The sequence below is a fragment of the Bombus terrestris genome, chromosome 13, assembly GCF_910591885.1.
Source record: "Bombus terrestris chromosome 13, iyBomTerr1.2, whole genome shotgun sequence".
NCBI lineage: Eukaryota > Metazoa > Arthropoda > Insecta > Hymenoptera > Apidae > Bombus > Bombus terrestris.
The window spans coordinates 3,818,946-3,846,281 of NC_063281.1; positions in this window are offsets into that span (position 1 = coordinate 3,818,946).

The following is a 27,336-nucleotide window of genomic DNA, read 5'->3' on the forward strand; positions in this document are numbered from 1 at the left end:
ACGATATATACTATTACGTATTAACGTATAACGTTATATACTATTACTATATAACGCATAACGTTATATACTATTACTATATAACGTATAACGTTATATACTATTACTATATAACGCATAACGTTATATAATATTACTACATAACGTATAACGTTATATACTATTACTATATAACGTATAACGTTATATACTATTACTATGTAACGTATAACGTTATATACTATTACTATATAACGTATAACGTTATATACTATTACTATATAACGTATAACGATATATACTATTACTATATAACGTATAACGATATATACTATTACGTATTAACGTATAACGTTATATACTATTACTATATAACGCATAACGTTATATAATATTACTATATAACGTATAACGTTATATACTATTACCATATAACGCATAACGTTATATACTATTACTATATAACGTATAACGTTATATACTATTACTATATAACGTATAACGTTATATACTATTACTATATAACGTATAACGATATATACTATTACTATATAACGTATAACGATATATACTATTACGTATTAACGTATAACGTTATATACTATTACTATATAACGCACAACGTTATATACTATTACTATATAACGTATAACGTTATATACTATTACTATATAACGCATAACGTTATATAATATTACTACATAACGTATAACGTTATATACTATTACTATATAACGTACAACGTTATATACTATTACTATATAACGTATAACGATATATACTATTACTATATAACGTATAACGATATATACTATTACGTATTAACGTATAACGTTATATACTATTACTATATAACGTATAACGTTATATACTATTACTATATAACGTATAACGATATATACTATTACTATATAACGTATAACGGTATATACTATTACGTATTAACGTATAACGTTATATACTATTACTATATAACGTATAACGTTATATACTATTACTATATAACGTATAACGTTATATACTATTACTATATAACGTATAACGATATATACTATTCCGTACTATCGTATAACGTTATATACTATTACTGTATAACGCATAACGTTATATACTATTACTATATAACGTATAACGTTATATACTATTACTGTATAACGCATAACGTTATATAATATTACTATATAACGTATAACGTTATATACTATTACTATATAACGTATAACGTTATATAGTATTACCATATCACGTATAACGTTATATACTATTACTATATAACGTATAACGTTATATACTATTACTATATAACGCATAACGTTATATACTATTACTATATAACGTATAACGTTATATACTATTACTGTATAACGCATAACGTTATATAATATTACTATATAACGTATAACGTTATATACTATTACTATATAACGTATAACGTTATATAGTATTACCATATCACGTATAACGTTATATACTATTACTATATAACGTATAACGTTATATACTATTACTATATAACGCATAACGTTATATACTATTACTATATAACGTATAACGTTATATACTATTACCATATAACGCATAACGTTATATACTATTACTATATAACGTATAACGTTATATACTATTACTATATAACGTATAACGTTATATACTATTACTATATAACGTATAACGATATATACTATTACTATATAACGTATAACGATATATACTATTACGTATTAACGTATAACGTTATATACTATTACTATATAACGCATAACGTTATATACTATTACTATATAACGTATAACGTTATATACTATTACTATATAACGCATAACGTTATATAATATTACTACATAACGTATAACGTTATATACTATTACTATATAACGTACAACGTTATATACTATTACTATATAACGTATAACGATATATACTATTACTATATAACGTATAACGTTGTATACTATTACTGTATAACGCATAACGTTATATAATATTACTATATAACGTATAACGTTATATACTATTACTATATAACGTATAACGTTATATAGTATTACCATATCACGTATAACGTTATATACTATTACTATATAACGTATAACGTTATATACTATTACTATATAACGCATAACGTTATATACTATTACTATATAACGTATAACGTTATATACTATTACTATATAACGCATAACGTTATATACTATTACTATATAACGCATAACGTTATATACTATTACTATATAACGCATAACGTTATATACTATTACTATATAACGTATAACGTTATATACTATTACTATATAACGCATAACGTTATATAATATTACTATATAACGTATAACGTTATATACTATTACTATATAACGCATAACGTTATATACTATTACTATATAACGTATAACGTTATATACTATTACTATATAACGTATAACGTTATATACTATTACTATATAACGTATAACGTTATATACTATTACTATATAACGCATAACGTTATATACTATTACTATATAACGTATAACGATATATACTATTACGTATTAACGTATAACGTTATATACTATTACTATATAACGTATAACGTTATATACCATTACTATATAACGTATAACGTTGTATACTATTACTATATAACGTATAACGTTATATACTATTACTATATAACGTATAACGTTATATACTATTAGGTAATAACGTATAACGTTATATAGTATTGCCATATCGCGTATAACGTTGTATATTATTACGTACTAACGTATAACGTTATATACTATTACTATATAACGTATAACGATATATACTATTCCGTACCATCGTATAACGTTATATACTATTACTATATAACGCATAACGTTATATACTATTACTATATAACGTATAACGTTATATACTATTACTATATAACGCATAACGTTATATAATATTACTATATAACGTATAACGTTATATACTATTACCATATAACGCATAACGTTATATACTATTACTGTATAACGTATAACGTTATATACTATTACTATATAACGTACAACGTTATATACTATTACTATATAACGTATAACGATATATACTATTACTATATAACGTATAACGATATATACTATTACGTATTAACGTATAACGTTATATACTATTACTATATAACGTATAACTTTATATACTATTACTATATAACGTATAACGTTATATACTATTACCATATAACGCATAACGTTATATACTATTACTGTATAACGCATAACGTTATATACTATTACTATATAACGTATAACGATATATACTATTACTATATAACGTATAACGATATATACTATTACGTATTAACGTATAACGTTATATACTATTACTATATAACGTATAACGTTATATACTATTACTATATAACGTATAACGTTATATACTATTACTATATAACGTATAACGTTATATACTATTACTATATAACGTATAACGATATATACTATTCCGTACTATCGTATAACGTTATATACTGTTACTGTATAACGCATAACGTTATATACTATTACTCTATAACGTATAACGTTATATACTGTTACTGTATAACGCATAACGTTATATACTATTACTATATAACGTATAACGTTATATACTATTACTGTATAACGCATAACGTTATATAATATTACTATATAACGTATAACGTTATATACTATTACTATATAGCGTATAACGTTATATAGTATTACCATATCACGTATAACGTTATATACTATTACTATATAACGTATAACGTTATATACTATTACTATATAACGCATAACGTTATATACTATTACTATATAACGTATAACGTTATATACTATTACTATATAACGCATAACGTTATATACTATTACTATATAACGCATAACGTTATATACTATTACTATATAACGTATAACGATATATACTATTACGTATTAACGTATAACGTTATATACTATTACTATATAACGTATAACGTTATATACCATTACTATATAACGTATAACGTTGTATACTATTACTATATAACGTATAACGTTATATACTATTACTATATAACGTATAACGTTATATAGTATTGCCATATCGCGTATAACGTTGTATATTATTACGTACTAACGTATAACGTTATATACTATTACTATATAACGTATAACGATATATACTATTCCGTACCATCGTATAACGTTATATACTATTACTATATAACGCATAACGTTATATACTATTACTATATAACGTATAACGTTATATACTATTACTATATAACGCATAACGTTATATAATATTACTATATAACGTATAACGTTATATACTATTACCATATAACGCATAACGTTATATACTATTACTGTATAACGTATAACGTTATATACTATTACTATATAACGTATAACGTTATATACTATTACTATATAACGTATAACGATATATACTATTACTATATAACGTATAACGATATATACTATTACGTATTAACGTATAACGTTATATACTATTACTATATAACGTATAACGTTATATACTATTACTATATAACGTATAACGTTATATACTATTACTATATAACGTATAACGTTATATACTATTACCATATAACGCATAACGTTATATACTATTACTATATAACGTATAACGTTATATACTATTACTATATAACGTATAACGTTATATACTATTACTATATAACGTATAACGATATATACTATTCCGTACTATCGTATAACGTTATATACTATTACTGTATAACGCATAACGTTATATACTATTACTATATAACGTATAACGTTATATACTATTACTGTATAACGCATAACGTTATATAATATTACTATATAACGTATAACGTTATATACTATTACTATATAACGTATAACGTTATATAGCATTACCATATCACGTATAACGTTATATACTATTACTATATAACGTATAACGTTATATACTATTACTATATAACGCATAACGTTATATACTATTACTATATAACGTATAACGTTATATACTATTACTATATAACGCATAACGTTATATACTATTACTATATAACGCATAACGTTATATACTATTACTATATAATGCATAACGTTATATACTATTACTATATAACGTATAACGTTATAAACTATTACTATATAACGCATAACGTTATATAATATTACTATATAACGTATAACGTTATATACTATTACTATATAACGCATAACGTTATATACTATTACTATATAACGTATAACGTTATATACTATTACTATATAACGTATAACGTTATATACTATTACTATATAACGTATAACGTTGTATACTATTACTGTATAACGCATAACGTTATATAATATTACTATATAACGTATAACGTTATATACTATTACTATATAACGTATAACGTTATATAGTATTACCATATCACGTATAACGTTATATACTATTACTATATAACGTATAACGTTATATACTATTACTATATAACGCATAACGTTATATACTATTACTATATAACGTATAACGTTATATACTATTACTATATAACGCATAACGTTATATACTATTACTATATAACGCATAACGTTATATACTATTACTATATAACGCATAACGTTATATACTATTACTATATAACGTATAACGTTATATACTATTACTATATAACGCATAACGTTATATAATATTACTATATAACGTATAACGTTATATACTATTACTATATAACGCATAACGTTATATACTATTACTATATAACGTATAACGTTATATACTATTACTATATAACGTATAACGTTATATACTATTACTATATAACGTATAACGTTATATACTATTACTATATAACGCATAACGTTATATACTATTACTATATAACGTATAACGATATATACTATTACGTATTAACGTATAACGTTATATACTATTACTATATAACGTATAACGTTATATACCATTACTATATAACGTATAACGTTGTATACTATTACTATATAACGTATAACGTTATATACTATTACTATATAACGTATAACGTTATATACTATTAGGTAATAACGTATAACGTTATATAGTATTGCCATATCGCGTATAACGTTGTATATTATTACGTACTAACGTATAACGTTATATACTATTACTATATAACGTATAACGATATATACTATTCCGTACCATCGTATAACGTTATATACTATTACTATATAACGCATAACGTTATATACTATTACTATATAACGTATAACGTTATATACTATTACTATATAACGCATAACGTTATATAATATTACTATATAACGTATAACGTTATATACTATTACCATATAACGCATAACGTTATATACTATTACTGTATAACGTATAACGTTATATACTATTACTATATAACGTACAACGTTATATACTATTACTATATAACGTATAACGATATATACTATTACTATATAACGTATAACGATATATACTATTACGTATTAACGTATAACGTTATATACTATTACTATATAACGTATAACTTTATATACTATTACTATATAACGTATAACGTTATATACTATTACCATATAACGCATAACGTTATATACTATTACTGTATAACGCATAACGTTATATACTATTACTATATAACGTATAACGATATATACTATTACTATATAACGTATAACGATATATACTATTACGTATTAACGTATAACGTTATATACTATTACTATATAACGTATAACGTTATATACTATTACTATATAACGTATAACGTTATATACTATTACTATATAACGTATAACGTTATATACTATTACTATATAACGTATAACGATATATACTATTCCGTACTATCGTATAACGTTATATACTGTTACTGTATAACGCATAACGTTATATACTATTACTCTATAACGTATAACGTTATATACTGTTACTGTATAACGCATAACGTTATATACTATTACTATATAACGTATAACGTTATATACTATTACTGTATAACGCATAACGTTATATAATATTACTATATAACGTATAACGTTATATACTATTACTATATAGCGTATAACGTTATATAGTATTACCATATCACGTATAACGTTATATACTATTACTATATAACGTATAACGTTATATACTATTACTATATAACGCATAACGTTATATACTATTACTATATAACGTATAACGTTATATACTATTACTATATAACGCATAACGTTATATACTATTACTATATAACGCATAACGTTATATACTATTACTATATAACGTATAACGATATATACTATTACGTATTAACGTATAACGTTATATACTATTACTATATAACGTATAACGTTATATACCATTACTATATAACGTATAACGTTGTATACTATTACTATATAACGTATAACGTTATATACTATTACTATATAACGTATAACGTTATATAGTATTGCCATATCGCGTATAACGTTGTATATTATTACGTACTAACGTATAACGTTATATACTATTACTATATAACGTATAACGATATATACTATTCCGTACCATCGTATAACGTTATATACTATTACTATATAACGCATAACGTTATATACTATTACTATATAACGTATAACGTTATATACTATTACTATATAACGCATAACGTTATATAATATTACTATATAACGTATAACGTTATATACTATTACCATATAACGCATAACGTTATATACTATTACTGTATAACGTATAACGTTATATACTATTACTATATAACGTATAACGTTATATACTATTACTATATAACGTATAACGATATATACTATTACTATATAACGTATAACGATATATACTATTACGTATTAACGTATAACGTTATATACTATTACTATATAACGTATAACGTTATATACTATTACTATATAACGTATAACGTTATATACTATTACTATATAACGTATAACGTTATATACTATTACCATATAACGCATAACGTTATATACTATTACTATATAACGTATAACGTTATATACTATTACTATATAACGTATAACGTTATATACTATTACTATATAACGTATAACGATATATACTATTCCGTACTATCGTATAACGTTATATACTATTACTGTATAACGCATAACGTTATATACTATTACTATATAACGTATAACGTTATATACTATTACTGTATAACGCATAACGTTATATAATATTACTATATAACGTATAACGTTATATACTATTACTATATAACGTATAACGTTATATAGCATTACCATATCACGTATAACGTTATATACTATTACTATATAACGTATAACGTTATATACTATTACTATATAACGCATAACGTTATATACTATTACTATATAACGTATAACGTTATATACTATTACTATATAACGCATAACGTTATATACTATTACTATATAACGCATAACGTTATATACTATTACTATATAATGCATAACGTTATATACTATTACTATATAACGTATAACGTTATAAACTATTACTATATAACGCATAACGTTATATAATATTACTATATAACGTATAACGTTATATACTATTACTATATAACGCATAACGTTATATACTATTACTATATAACGTATAACGTTATATACTATTACTATATAACGTATAACGTTATATACTATTACTATATAACGTATAACGTTATATACTATTACTATATAACGCATAACGTTATATACTGTTACTATATAACGTATAACGATATATACTATTACGTATTAACGTATAACGTTATATACTATTACTATATAACGTATAACGTTATATACTATTACTATATAACGTATAACGTTATATACTATTACTGTATAACGCATAACGTTATATAATATTACTATATAACGTATAACGTTATATACTATTACTATATAACGTATAACGTTATATAGTATTACCATATCACGTATAACGTTATATACTATTACTATATAACGTATAACGTTATATACTATTACTATATAACGTACAACGTTATATACTATTACTATATAACGTATAACGATATATACTATTACTATATAACGTATAACGATATATACTATTACGTATTAACGTATAACGTTATATACTATTACTATATAACGTATAACGTTATATACTATTACTATATAACGTATAACGTTATATACTATTACTATATAACGTATAACGATATATACTATTCCGTACTATCGTATAACGTTATATACTATTACTGTATAACGCATAACGTTATATACTATTACTATATAACGTATAACGTTATATACTATTACTGTATAACGCATAACGTTATATAATATTACTATATAACGTATAACGTTATATACTATTACTATATAACGTATAACGTTATATAGCATTACCATATCACGTATAACGTTATATACTATTACTATATAACGTATAACGTTATATACTATTACTATATAACGCATAACGTTATATACTATTACTATATAACGTATAACGTTATATACTATTACTATATAACGCATAACGTTATATACTATTACTATATAACGCATAACGTTATATACTATTACTATATAACGCATAACGTTATATACTATTACTGTATAACGTTTAACGTTATATACTATTACTATATAACGCATAACGTTATATAATATTACTATATAACGTATAACGTTATATACTATTACTATATAACGCATAACGTTATATACTATTACTATATAACGTATAACGTTATATACTATTACTATATAACGTATAACGTTATATACTATTACTATATAACGTATAACGTTATATACTATTACTATATAACGCATAACGTTATATACTGTTACTATATAACGTATAACGATATATACTATTACGTATTAACGTATAACGTTATATACTATTACTATATAACGTATAACGTTATATACCATTACTATATAACGTATAACGTTGTATACTATTACTATATAACGTATAACGTTATATACTATTACCATATAACGTATAACGTTATATACTATTACTATATAACGCATAACGTCATATACTATTACCATATAACGTATAACGTTATATACTATTACTATATAACGTATAACGTTATGTACTATTACTATATAACGCATAACGTTATATAATATTACTATATAACGCATAACGTTATATAATATTACTATATAACGTATAACGTTATATACTATTACTATATAACGTATAACGTTATATACTATTACTATATAACGTATAACGTTATATACCATTACTATATAACGTATAACGATATATACTATTCCGTACCATCGTATAACGTTATATACTATTACTATATAACGCATAACGTTATATACTATTACTATATAACGTATAACGTTATATACTATTACTATATAACGCATAACGTTATATAATATTACTATATAACGTATAACGTTATATACTATTACCATATAACGCATAACGTTATATACTATTACTGTATAACGTATAACGTTATATACTATTACTATATAACGCATAACGTTATATACTATTACTATATAACGCATAACGTTATATACTATTACTATATAACGTATAACGTTATATACTATTACTATATAACGCATAACGTTATATACTATTACTATATAACGTATAACGTTATATACTATTACTATATAACGTATAACGTTATATACTATTACTATATAACGTACAACGTTATATACTATTACTATATAACGTATAACGATATATACTATTACTATATAACGTATAACGATATATACTATTACGTATTAACGTATAACGTTATATACTATTACTATATAACGTATAACGTTATATACTATTACTATATAACGTATAACGTTATATACTATTACTATATAACGTATAACGTTATATACTATTACTATATAACGTATAACGATATATACTATTCCGTACTATCGTATAACGTTATATACTATTACTGTATAACGCATAACGTTATATACTATTACTATATAACGTATAACGTTATATACTATTACTGTATAACGCATAACGTTATATAATATTACTATATAACGTATAACGTTATATACTATTACTATATAACGTATAACGTTATATAGCATTACCATATCACGTATAACGTTATATACTATTACTATATAACGTATAACGTTATATACTATTACTATATAACGCATAACGTTATATACTATTACTATATAACGTATAACGTTATATACTATTACTATATAACGCATAACGTTATATACTATTACTATATAACGCATAACGTTATATACTATTACTATATAACGCATAACGTTATATACTATTACTATATAACGTATAACGTTATATACTATTACTATATAACGCATAACGTTATATAATATTACTATATAACGTATAACGTTATATACTATTACTATATAACGCATAACGTTATATACTATTACTATATAACGTATAACGTTATATACTATTACTATATAACGTATAACGTTATATACTATTACTATATAACGTATAACGTTATATACTATTACTATATAACGCATAACGTTATATACTGTTACTATATAACGTATAACGATATATACTATTACGTATTAACGTATAACGTTATATACTATTACTATATAACGTATAACGTTATATACCATTACTATATAACGTATAACGTTGTATACTATTACTATATAACGTATAACGTTATATACTATTACCATATAACGTATAACGTTATATACTATTACTATATAACGCATAACGTCATATACTATTACCATATAACGTATAACGTTATATACTATTACTATATAACGTATAACGTTATGTACTATTACTATATAACGCATAACGTTATATAATATTACTATATAACGCATAACGTTATATAATATTACTATATAACGTATAACGTTATATACTATTACTATATAACGTATAACGTTATATACTATTACTATATAACGTATAACGTTATATACCATTACTATATAACGTATAACGTTGTATACTATTACTATATAACGTATAACGTTATATACTATTACTATATAACGTATAACGTTATATACTATTAGGTAATAACGTATAACGTTATATAGTATTGCCATATCGCGTATAACGTTGTATATTATTACGTACTAACGTATAACGTTATATACTATTACTATATAACGTATAACGATATATACTATTCCGTACCATCGTATAACGTTATATACTATTACTATATAACGCATAACGTTATATACTATTACTATATAACGTATAACGTTATATACTATTACTATATAACGCATAACGTTATATAATATTACTATATAACGTATAACGTTATATACTATTACCATATAACGCATAACGTTATATACTATTACTGTATAACGTATAACGTTATATACTATTACTATATAACGTACAACGTTATATACTATTACTATATAACGTACAACGTTATATACTATTACTATATAACGTATAACGATATATACTATTACTATATAACGTATAACGATATATACTATTACGTATTAACGTATAACGTTATATACTATTACTATATAACGTATAACGTTATATACTATTACTATATAACGTATAACGTTATATACTATTACTATATAACGTATAACGATATATACTATTCCGTACTATCGTATAACGTTATATACTATTACTGTATAACGCATAACGTTATATACTATTACTATATAACGTATAACGTTATATACTATTACTGTATAACGCATAACGTTATATAATATTACTATATAACGTATAACGTTATATACTATTACTATATAACGCATAACGCTATATACTGGTACTATATAACGTATAACGATATATACTATTACGTATTAACGTATAACGTTATATACTATTACTATATAACGTATAACGTTATATACTATTACTATATAACGCATAACGTTATATACTATTACTATATAACGTATAACGTTATATACTATTACTATATAACGTATAACGTTATATACTATTACTATATAACGTATAACGTTATATACTATTACTATATAACGCATAACGCTATATACTGGTACTATATAACGTATAACGATATATACTATTACGTATTAACGTATAACGTTATATACTATTACTATATAACGTATAACGTTATATACCATTACTATATAACGCATAACGTTATATAATATTACTATATAACGCATAACGTTATATAATATTACTATATAACGTATAACGTTATATACTATTACTATATAACGTATAACGTTATATACTATTACTATATAACGTATAACGTTATATACCATTACTATATAACGTATAACGATATATACTATTCCGTACCATCGTATAACGTTATATACTATTACTATATAACGCATAACGTTATATACTATTACTATATAACGTATAACGTTATATACTATTACTATATAACGCATAACGTTATATAATATTACTATATAACGTATAACGTTATATACTATTACTATATAACGTATAACGTTATATACTATTACTATATAACGTATAACGTTATATACTATTACTATATAACGTATAACGTTATATACTATTACTATATAACGCATAACGCTATATACTGGTACTATATAACGTATAACGATATATACTATTACGTATTAACGTATAACGTTATATACTATTACTATATAACGTATAACGTTATGTACTATTACTATATAACGCATAACGTTATATAATATTACTATATAACGCATAACGTTATATAATATTACTATATAACGTATAACGTTATATACTATTACTATATAACGTATAACGTTATATACTATTACTATATAACGTATAACGTTATATACCATTACTATATAACGTATAACGATATATACTATTCCGTACCATCGTATAGCGTTATATACTATTACTATACAACGTATAACGTTATATACTATTACTATATAACGTATAACGTTATATAATTATACTATATAACGCATAACGTTATATACTATTACTATATAACGTATAACGTTATATACTATTACTATATAACGTATAACGTTATATACTATTACTATATAACGTATAACGTTATATACTACTACTATATAACGTATAACGTTATATACTATTACTCTATAACGTATAACGTTATATACTATTACTATATAACGTATAACGATATATACTATTCCATACTATCGTATAACGTTATATAATATTACTATATAACGTATAACGTTATATACTATTACTATATAACGTATAACGATATATACTATTACGTATTAGTGTATAACGTTATATAGTATTAACATATCACGTATAACGTTGTATATTATTACGTACTAACGTATAACGTTATATACTATTACTATATAACGTATAACGTTATATACTATTACTATATAACGCATAACGTTATATACTATTACTATATAACGCATAACGTTATATACTATTACTATATAACGCATAACGTTATATAATATTACTATATAACGTATAACGCTATATACTATTACTATATAACGTATAACGTTATATACTATTACTATATAACGTATAACGTTATATACTATTACTATATAACGTATAACGATATATACTATTACGTATTAACGTATAACGTTATATAGTATTACCATATAACGTATAACGTTATATACTATTACATACTAACGTATAACGTTATATACTATTACTATATAACGCATAACGTTATATACTATTACTATATAACGTATAACGTTATATACTATTACTATATAACGTATAACGTTATATACTATTACTATATAACGTATAACGTTATATACTATTACTATATAACGCATAACGTTATATACTGTTACTGTATAACGTATAACGATATATACTATTACGTATTAACGTATAACGTTATATACTATTACTATATAACGTATAACGTTATATACCATTACTATATAACGTATAACGTTGTATACTATTACTATATAACGTATAACGTTATATACTATTACCATATAACGTATAACGTTATATACTATTACTATATAACGCATAACGTCATATACTATTACCATATAACGTATAACGTTATATACTATTACTATATAACGTATAACGTTATGTACTATTACTATATAACGCATAACGTTATATAATATTACTATATAACGCATAACGTTATATACTATTACTATATAACGCATAACGTTATATACTATTACTATATAACGCATAACGTTATATACTATTACTATATAACGTATAACGTTATATACTATTACTATATAACGCATAACGTTATATAATATTACTATATAACGTATAACGTTATATACTATTACTATATAACGCATAACGTTATATACTATTACTATATAACGTATAACGTTATATACTATTACTATATAACGTATAACGTTATATACTATTACTATATAACGTATAACGTTATATACTATTACTATATAACGCATAACGTTATATACTGTTACTATATAACGTATAACGATATATACTATTACGTATTAACGTATAACGTTATATACTATTACTATATAACGTATAACGTTATATACCATTACTATATAACGTATAACGTTGTATACTATTACTATATAACGTATAACGTTATATACTATTACCATATAACGTATAACGTTATATACTATTACTATATAACGCATAACGTCATATACTATTACCATATAACGTATAACGTTATATACTATTACTATATAACGTATAACGTTATGTACTATTACTATATAACGCATAACGTTATATAATATTACTATATAACGCATAACGTTATATAATATTACTATATAACGTATAACGTTATATACTATTACTATATAACGTATAACGTTATATACTATTACTATATAACGTATAACGTTATATACCATTACTATATAACGTATAACGTTGTATACTATTACTATATAACGTATAACGTTATATACTATTACTATATAACGTATAACGTTATATACTATTAGGTAATAACGTATAACGTTATATAGTATTGCCATATCGCGTATAACGTTGTATATTATTACGTACTAACGTATAACGTTATATACTATTACTATATAACGTATAACGATATATACTATTCCGTACCATCGTATAACGTTATATACTATTACTATATAACGCATAACGTTATATACTATTACTATATAACGTATAACGTTATATACTATTACTATATAACGCATAACGTTATATAATATTACTATATAACGTATAACGTTATATACTATTACCATATAACGCATAACGTTATATACTATTACTGTATAACGTATAACGTTATATACTATTACTATATAACGTACAACGTTATATACTATTACTATATAACGTACAACGTTATATACTATTACTATATAACGTATAACGATATATACTATTACTATATAACGTATAACGATATATACTATTACGTATTAACGTATAACGTTATATACTATTACTATATAACGTATAACGTTATATACTATTACTATATAACGTATAACGTTATATACTATTACTATATAACGTATAACGATATATACTATTCCGTACTATCGTATAACGTTATATACTATTACTGTATAACGCATAACGTTATATACTATTACTATATAACGTATAACGTTATATACTATTACTGTATAACGCATAACGTTATATAATATTACTATATAACGTATAACGTTATATACTATTACTATATAACGCATAACGTTATATACTATTACTATATAACGCATAACGTTATATACTATTACTATATAACGCATAACGTTATATACTATTACTATATAACGTATAACGTTATATACTATTACTATATAACGCATAACGTTATATAATATTACTATATAACGTATAACGTTATATACTATTACTATATAACGCATAACGTTATATACTATTACTATATAACGTATAACGTTATATACTATTACTATATAACGTATAACGTTATATACTATTACTATATAACGTATAACGTTATATACTATTACTATATAACGCATAACGCTATATACTGGTACTATATAACGTATAACGATATATACTATTACGTATTAACGTATAACGTTATATACTATTACTATATAACGTATAACGTTATATACCATTACTATATAACGCATAACGTTATATAATATTACTATATAACGCATAACGTTATATAATATTACTATATAACGTATAACGTTATATACTATTACTATATAACGTATAACGTTATATACTATTACTATATAACGTATAACGTTATATACCATTACTATATAACGTATAACGTTGTATACTATTACTATATAACGTATAACGTTATATACTATTACTATATAACGTATAACGTTATATACTATTAGGTAATAACGTATAACGTTATATAGTATTGCCATATCGCGTATAACGTTGTATATTATTACGTACTAACGTATAACGTTATATACTATTACTATATAACGTATAACGATATACACTATTCCGTACCATCGTATAACGTTATATACTATTACTATATAACGCATAACGTTATATACTATTACTATATAACGTATAACGTTATATACTATTACTATATAACGCATAACGTTATATAATATTACTATATAACGTATAACGTTATATACTATTACCATATAACGCATAACGTTATATACTATTACTGTATAACGTATAACGTTATATACTATTACTATATAACGTACAACGTTATATACTATTACTATATAACGTACAACGTTATATACTATTACTATATAACGTATAACGATATATACTATTACTATATAACGTATAACGATATATACTATTACGTATTAACGTATAACGTTATATACTATTACTATATAACGTATAACGTTATATACTATTACTATATAACGTATAACGTTATATACTATTACTATATAACGTATAACGTTATATACTATTACTATATAACGTATAACGATATATACTATTCCGTACTATCGTATAACGTTATATACTATTACTGTATAACGCATAACGTTATATACTATTACTATATAACGTATAACGTTATATACTATTACTGTATAACGCATAACGTTATATAATATTACTATATAACGTATAACGTTATATACTATTACTATATAACGTATAACGTTATATAGTATTACCATATCACGTATAACGTTATATACTATTACTATATAACGTATAACGTTATATACTATTACTATATAACGCATAACGTTATATACTATTACTATATAACGTATAACGTTATATACTATTACTATATAACGCATAACGTTATATACTATTACTATATAACGCATAACGTTATATACTATTACTATATAACGTATAACGATATATACTATTACGTATTAACGTATAACGTTATATACTATTACTATATAACGTGTAACGTTATATACTATTACTATATAACGTATAACGTTATATACTATTACTATATAACGCATAACGTTATATACTATTACTATATAACGTATAACGATATATACTATTACGTATTAACGTATAACGTTATATACTATAACTATATAACGTATAACGTTATATACCATTACTATATAAGGTATAACGTTGTATACTATTACTATATAACGCATAACGTTATATACTATTACTATATAACGTATAACGATATATACTATTCCGTACCATCGTATAACGTTATATACTATTACTATATAACGTATAACGTTATATAGTATTACCATATCACGTATAACGTTATATACTATTACTATATAACGTATAACGTTATATACTATTACTATATAACGCATAACGTTATATACTATTACTATATAACGTATAACGTTATATACTATTACTATATAACGCATAACGTTATATAATATTACTATATAACGTATAACGTTATATACTATTACTATATAACGCATAACGTTATATACTATTACTATATAACGCATAACGTTATATACTATTACTATATAACGCATAACGTTATATACTATTACTATATAACGTATAACGATATATACTATTACGTATTAACGTATAACGTTATATACTATTACTATATAACGTATAACGTTATATACTATTACTATATAACGCATAACGTTATATACTATTACTATATAACGTATAACGATATATACTATTCCGTACTATCGTATAACGTTATATACTATTACTGTATAACGCATAACGTTATATACTATTACTATATAACGTATAACGTTATATGCTTATACTATATAACGTATAACGTTATATACTATTACTATATAACGTATAACGATATATACTATTACGTATTAACGTATAACGTTATATACTATTACGTATTAACGTATAACGTTATATACTATTACTATATAACGTATGACGTTATATACTATTACTATATAACGTATAACGTTATATACTATTACTATATAACGCATAACGTTATATACTATTACTATATAACGCATAACGTTATATACTATTACTATATAACGTATAACGTTATATACTATTACTATATAACGCATAACGTTATGTAATATTACTATATAACGTATAACGTTATATACTATTACTATATAACGCATGACGTTATATACTATTACTATATAACGTATAACGTTATATACTATTACTATACAACGTATAACGTTATATACTATTACTATACAACGTATAACGTTATATACTATTACTATATAACGTATAACGTTATATACTATTACTATACAACGTATAACGTTATATACTATTACTATATAACGTATAGCGTTATATACTATTACTATACAACGTATAACGTTATATACTATTACTATATAACGTATAACGTTATATAATTATACTATATAACGCATAACGTTATATACTATTACTATATAACGTATAACGTTATATACTATTACTATATAACGTATAACGTTATATACTATTACTATATAACGTATAACGTTATATACTACTACTATATAACGTATAACGTTATATACTATTACTCTATAACGTATAACGTTATATACTATTACTATATAACGTATAACGATATATACTATTCCATACTATCGTATAACGTTATATAATATTACTATATAACGTATAACGTTATATACTATTACTATATAACGTATAACGATATATACTATTACGTATTAGTGTATAACGTTATATAGTATTAACATATCACGTATAACGTTGTATATTATTACGTACTAACGTATAACGTTATATACTATTACTATATAACGTATAACGTTATATACTATTACTATATAACGCATAACGTTATATACTATTACTATATAACGCATAACGTTATATACTATTACTATATAACGCATAACGTTATATAATATTACTATATAACGTATAACGCTATATACTATTACTATATAACGTATAACGTTATATACTATTACTATATAACGTATAACGTTATATACTATTACTATATAACGTATAACGATATATACTATTACGTATTAACGTATAACGTTATATAGTATTACCATATAACGTATAACGTTATATACTATTACATACTAACGTATAACGTTATATACTATTACTATATGACGTATATCGCTATATACTATTACTATATAACGTATAACGATATATACTATTACGTATTAACGTAGAACGTTATATACTATTACTATATAACGCTTAACGTTATATAATATTACTATATAACGTATAACGTTATATACTATTACTATATAACGTATAACGTTATATACTTATACTATATAACGTATAACGTTATATACTATTACTATATAACGTATAACGTTATATACTATTACTATATAACGTATAACGTTATATACTATTACGTATTAACGTATAACGTTATATACTATTACTATATAACGTACAACGTTATATACTATTACTATTTAACGTATAACGTTATATACTATTACTATATACCGTATAACGATATATACTATTACGTATTAACGTATAACGTTATATACTATTACTATATAACGTACAACGTTATATACTATTACTATATAACGTATAACGTTATATACTATTACTATATAACGTATAACGATATATACTTGTCGGAGATGCAGAGACATCGAGCCTTTCTTTTGGAAGATTTCTCAATACTTGGGCTCGGGGTGACATAACTGGTCGCCGAACGTAGCCACGGCACGGGATGAACGAAATGTTTTACAAAGGAGGTTCTAGTGTTAAGGGATACGCTGTATAAACAATCAAGTCTTGATCAGGAGCAATGCTGGTTTATGTGGAACTGCCTAGTTACGGCGCTTGGGAATTTGTTGATATTCCCGATCGATATGTATTTGATATATGTAACTGTATCTGTCTTTTATTTTGCAATCTCCTTGGAGAGTTTACTGTCATCGTCTTGGAGTGAGTCTTGGGGAAACCCTGTGCCAGAGTGAACGTGTCAGTGTGCTATCAAAATATATTAAAACGTACAGAAAGTTTCCCGTTGACCGTGGATTCGTTACAGAACCCAAGAATATTATTTAAAGCATTTGTTTACTTATTGTTTGTTATCTTAGTTAACCGATAAACTAATTATTTATCAAACTTTGTAAAGAAATATAATTTTATGTAAATACAACCTTTATTGAACATCATGATGGCAAATGCTAACGAAGATTCGTCTCGCCCTCGAAATCCAAACGACAATTCGACATACTATTACGTATTAACGTATAACGTTATATACTATTACTATATAACGTATAACGTTATATACTATTACTATATAACGCATAACGTTATATAATATTACCATATAACGTATAACGTTATATACTATTACTATATAACGCATAACGTTATATAATATTACTATATAACGTATAACGTTATATACTATTACTATAGAACGTATAACGTTATATACTATTACTATATAACGCATAACGTTATATAATATTACCATATAACGTATAACGTTATATACTATTACTATATAACGCATAACGTTATATAATATTACTATATAACGTATAACGTTATATACTATTACTATAGAACGTATAACGTTATATACTATTACTATATAACGTATAACGTTATATACTATTACTATATAACGTATAACGTTATATACTATTACTATATAACGTATAACGATATATACTATTCCGTACTATCGTATAACGTTATATACTATTACTATATAACGCATAACCTTATATACTATTACTATATAACGTATAACGTTATATACTATTACTATATAACGCATAACGTTATATAATATTACTATATAACGTATAACGTTATATACTATTACTATATAACGTATAACGTTATATAATATTACTACATAACGTATAACGTTATATACTATTACTATGTAACGTATAACGTTATATACTATTACTATATAACGCATAACGTTATATAATATTACTATATAACGCATAACGTTATATAATATTACTATATAACGTATAACGTTATATACTATTACTACATAACGTATAACGTTATATACTTATACTATATAACGGATGACGTTATATACTATTACTATATAACGCATAACGTTATATACTATTACTATATAACGTATAACGATATATACTATTACGTATTAACGTATAACGTTATATACTATTACTATATAACGTATAACGTTATATACTATTACTATATAACGTATAACGATATATACTATTACGTATTAACGTATAACGTTATATACTATTACTATATAACGTATAACGTTATATACTATTACTATATAACGTATAACGTTATATATTATTACTATATAACGTATAACGTTATATACTATTTCTATATAACGTATAACGTTATATACTACTACTATATAACGTATAACGTTATATACTATTACTCTATAACGTATAACGTTATATACTATTACTATATAACGTATAACGATATATACTATTCCATACTATCGTATAACGTTATATAATATTACTATATAACGTATAACGTTATATACTATTACTATATAACGTATAACGTTATATACTATTACTATATAACGTATAACGTTATATACTATTACTATATAACGTATAACGATATATACTATTACGTATTAACGTATAACGTTATATACTATTACGTATTAACGTATAACGTTATATACTATTACTATATAACGTATAACGTTATATACTATTACTATATAACGTATAACGTTATATACTATTACTATATAACGTATAACGTTATATACTATTACTATATAACGTATAACGTTATATACTATTACTATATAACGTATAACGTTATATAGTATTACCATATCACGTATAACGTTATATACTATTACTATATAACGTATAACGTTATATACTATTACTATATAACGTATAACGTTATATACTATTACTATATAACGCATAACGTTATATAATATTATATAACGTTATATAATATATAATATTACTATATAACGTATAAAGTTATATACTATTACTATATAACGTATAACGTTATATACTATTACTATATAACGCATAACGTTATATACTATTACTACATAACGTATAACGTTATATACTTATACTATATAACGGATGACGTTATATACTATTACTATATAACGCATAACGTTATATAATATTACTATATAACGTATAACGTTATATACTATTACTATATAACGTATAACGTTATATACTATTACTATATAACGTATAACGTTATATACTATTACTATATAACGTATAACGATATATACTATTACGTATTAACGTATAACGTTATATACTATTACGTATTAACGTATAACGTTATATACTATTACTATATAACGTATAACGTTATATACTATTACTATATAACGTATAACGATATATATTATTACGTACTAACGTATAACGTTATATACTATTACTATATAACGCATAACGTTATATAATATTATATAACGTTATATAATATATAATATTACTATATAACGTATAACGTTATATACTATTACTATATAACGCATAACGTTATATACTATTACTATATAACGTATAACGTTATATACTATTACTATATAACGCATAACGTTATATAATATTACTATATAACGTATAACGTTATATACTATTACTATATAACGCATAACGTTATATAATATTACTATATAACGTATAACGTTATATACTATTACTATATAACGCATAACGTTATATACTATTACAATATAACGTATAACGTTATATACTATTACTATACAACGTATAACGTTATATACTATTACTCTATAACGTATAACGTTATATACTATTACTATATAACGTATAACGTTATATACTATTACTATATAACGTATAACGTTATATGCTTATACTATATAACGTATAACGTTATATACTATTACTATATAACGTATAACGATATATACTATTACGTATTAACGTATAACGTTATATACTATTACGTATTAACGTATAACGTTATATACTATTACTATATAACGTATAACGTTATATACTATTACTATATAACGTATAACGTTATATACTATTACTATATAACGTATAACGATATATATTATTACGTACTAACGTATAACGTTATATACTATTACTATATAACGCATAACGTTATATAATATTATATAACGTTATATAATATATAATATTACTATATAACGTATAACGTTATATACTATTACTATATAACGCATAACGTTATATACTATTACTATATAACGTATAACGTTATATACTATTACTATATAACGCATAACGTTATATAATATTACTATATAACGTATAACGTTATATACTATTACTATATAACGCATAACGTTATATACTATTACAATATAACGTATAACGTTATATACAATTACTATACAACGTATAACGTTATATACTATTACTATATAACGCATAACGTTATATACTATTACTACATAACGTATAACGTTATATACTTATACTATATAACGGATGACGTTATATACTATTACTATATAACGCATAACGTTATATAATATTACTATATAACGTATAACGTTATATACTATTACTATATAACGTATAACGTTATATACTATTACTATATAACGTATAACGTTATATACTATTACTATATAACGTATAACGATATATACTATTACGTATTAACGTATAACGTTATATACTATTACGTATTAACGTATAACGTTATATACTATTACCATATAACGTATAACGTTATATACTATTACTATATAACGTATAACTTTATATACTATTACTATATAACGTATAACGATATATATTATTACGTACTAACGTATAACGTTATATACTATTACTATATAACGCATAACGTTATATAATATTATATAACGTTATATAATATATAATATTACTATATAACGTATAACGTTATATACTATTACTATATAACGCATAACGTTATATACTATTACTATATAACGTATAACGTTATATACTATTACTATATAACGCATAACGTTATATAATATTACTATATAACGTATAACGTTATATACTATTACTATATAACGCATAACGTTATATACTATTACAATAGAACGTATAACGTTATATACTATTACTATACAACGTATAACGTTATATACTATTACTCTATAACGTATAACGTTATATACTATTACTATATAACGTATAACGTTATATACTATTACTATATAACGTATAACGTTATATACTTATACTATATAACGTATAACGTTATATACTATTACTATATAACGTATAACGATATATACTATTACGTATTAACGTATAACGTTATATACTATTACGTATTAACGTATAACGTTATATACTATTACTATATAACGTATAACGTTATATACTATTACTATATAACGTATAACGTTATATACTATTACTATATAACGTATAACGATATATATTATTACGTACTAACGTATAACGTTATATACTATTACTATATAACGCATAACGTTATATAATATTATATAACGTTATATAATATATAATATTACTATATAACGTATAACGTTATATACTATTACTATATAACGCATAACGTTATATACTATTACTATATAACGTATAACGTTATATACTATTCCTATATAACGCATAACGTTATATAATATTACTATATAACGTATAACGTTATATACTATTACTATATAACGCATAACGTTATATACTATTACAATATAACGTATAACGTTATATACAATTACTATACAACGTATAACGTTATATACTATTACTCTATAACGTATAACGTTATGTACTATTACTATATAACGTATAACGTTATATACTATTACTATATAACGTATAACGATATATACTATTCCGTACTATCGTATAACGTTATATACTATTACTATATAACGTATAACGTTATATACTATTACTATATAACGCATAACGTTATATAATATTACTATATAACGTATAACGTTATATACTATTACTATATAACGTATAACGTTATATACTATTACTATATAACGTATAACGTTATATACTATTACTATATAACGTATAACGATATATACTATTACGTATTAACGTATAACGTTATATACTATTACGTATTAACGTATAACGTTATATACTATTACTATATAACGTATAACGTTATATACTATTACTATATAACGTATAACGTTATATACTATTACTGTATAACGTATAACGTTATATACTATTACTACATAACGTATAACGATATATACTATTCCGTACTATCGTATAACGTTATATACTATTACTATATAACGTATAACGTTATATACTATTACTATATAACGTATAACGTTATATACTATTACTATATAACGTATAACGATATATACTATTCCGTACTATCGTATAACGTTATATACTATTACTATATAACGCATAACGTTATATACTATTACTATATAACGTATAACGTTATATACTATTACTATATAACGCATAACGTTATATAATATTACTATATAACGTATAACGTTATATACTATTACTATATAACGTATAACGTTATATACTATTACTATATAACGTATAACGTTATATACTATTACTATATAACGTATAACGATATATACTATTACTACATAACGTATAACGATATATACTATTCCGTACTATCGTATAACGTTATATACTATTACTATATAACGTATAACGTTATATACTATTACTATATAACGTATAACGTTATATACTATTACTGTATAACGTATAACGTTATATACTATTACTATATAACGTATAACGATATATACTATTCCGTACTATCGTATAACGTTATATACTATTACTATATAACGTATAACGATATATACTATTACGTATTAACGTATAACGTTACATAATATTACGTATTAACGTATAACGTTATATACTATTACTATATAACGTATAACGTTATATACCATTACTATATAACGTATAACGTTGTATACTATTACTATATAACGTATAACGTTATATACTATTACTATATAACGCATAACGTCATATACTATTACCATATAACGTATAACGTTAT